This window comes from Lithobates pipiens, unplaced genomic scaffold, assembly GCF_037356315.1.
Source record: "Lithobates pipiens isolate NorthernLeopardFrog02 unplaced genomic scaffold, aLitPip1_a1.2 Scaffold_25, whole genome shotgun sequence".
In the NCBI taxonomy this organism is placed as follows: domain Eukaryota; kingdom Metazoa; phylum Chordata; class Amphibia; order Anura; family Ranidae; genus Lithobates; species Lithobates pipiens.
This window is the reverse complement of record NW_027507787.1, coordinates 226,922,705-226,924,409: the sequence shown is the minus strand read 5'-3', so window position 1 is coordinate 226,924,409 and position 1,705 is coordinate 226,922,705. Positions and strand designations below refer to the sequence as shown.

Sequence of the window (1,705 nt, the reverse complement as noted above, 5' to 3'; positions counted from 1 at the left end):
CAATGCCTCATGGGATGTGTAGTTCCGCAACAGCTAGAGGGACGTAGTTTGGAGATCCCTGATTTAAGCAAACGAAATCTTGCAATACCTAAGCTGTCTATACACTATTGATATAAGTCTGAAAAAATAACTAAATAATATTCTTTCATCCAAATTATTGGTGAATCCAGTGCAAGGTTATTGCATTCTGACAGCCACCACTGAATGTCAAAATACCCGGAGAACGACTGCATATGATTGGAGACAGCCACTGTTTGACTGACAATTTTCTGCTCAACTCCCTTGAATTTTCAATCACAATATGTGAGGTGGAAATGGGCCAATAAGGCCACCCACTAAATCTATTTTGTTTGGTTTCAAACAGTGTAGCCACCTTTACTTTAGCCAATTAACTTTTTTATGGTTTATATTTTTTTATTTATATTGTGTTCTGCAAAGAACAGAACATATGGGAAAATGGAAGCAAAACAGGGTTATTACAAGATGTGATTAAAAACCAGAGACAGTCAAGGACTGAAGAATTCCAAACCTGATTGAGAATGCTTTAAATCAGGCCACAGTCAACAATCACAAGCTTCTTACGTGTCTTCCCTGATCGAGAACCATAGATTTCCCTTTTTTTTAACAACATCCATGCCTTCCACAACTGAACCAAACACAATATGCTTTCAATCAAGCCAGCTGGTTGCAGTAGTACAGGTTGAATAACTGAGAACCGTTTGTAATATGGTCAGCACGGGCCATAGACAGAATGCTTGGTCCAGTGTACTTTAGGGTAACATTTTCTCCAGCAAACTTCTGTCCATAGATAGATTTTCCACCATTGTAGTGGGTAAAGTCTCCACCCTGGAACACAAAGCCTGAGATGACTCAGTGTTAGCAAGAGCCTATGTTACCAAATCCTGGTTATCCAGTACACAACTGAAAAAAGTTCTTGCAGGTCTTTGGACAAATATCAAATCTCCATAATGATGCAGCTTAGCGGGCCGCCATTAACTGTGATGTCGATGAAAAGCGGCTTATTGGCCATGGTGACGAGCCAGGAAACGTTCTGAATAGAAATACATTTTTGAGTTACCATTCCTTTTGGCAAGAAAGGACAACCAGGAAATAACCTACAGAAGGTGTCCCTATGCTTCACTTAATTATTATTATTACAGGTACTTATATAGCACCATCAATTTAAAGTGGTTGTAAACCCTTACAAACCACTTTGGTCCAAGAAATATCTCCTAAACCTACACGGGCACCGTTAGCGGCATGCCGCTGGTAACGGCGATATGCCGTTAGTGGCGGCTGCCGTGCACATGCGCTGGAGTGACGTCATCGCTGCTCTGGCGCTGTGAGTGGCTGGAGCAGAGATACCCGGAAGAAGATGGATGCTCCAGACTACAGGAGACAGCAGTGACATCGCTGGCTCCTGTGACAGGTAAGTGACACATAATGGGCTACTATGCAATGCATAGTAGCCCATTATGCTTTACCTTTACAGGGAGACAAAGAGGAAGTAAACCCATCAGTATGATAAAATTTGAAAAATGAAATCATAAATTATAATATTATAAATAATTATACCAAATAATAATATAACAATAATAAAAATTATTCAATAATGTAATCAAATCAAAAACACTGAAATTTGCTCAGTTGCAGAATTGTCACTGTCATTACTTTTCAGTATTTGATGACGGATCTCCCCACAAAT

General features: G+C 39.8%; 1 pseudogene; it reads right to left on the bottom strand.

Moving 5' to 3' along the window:
- Nucleotides 1–544: 544 nt before the first annotated feature.
- LOC143930008 (peptidyl-prolyl cis-trans isomerase pseudogene) lies at nt 545–1,030 on the bottom strand (annotated as a pseudogene).
- Between the last annotated feature and the right edge of the window lie 675 nt (nt 1,031–1,705).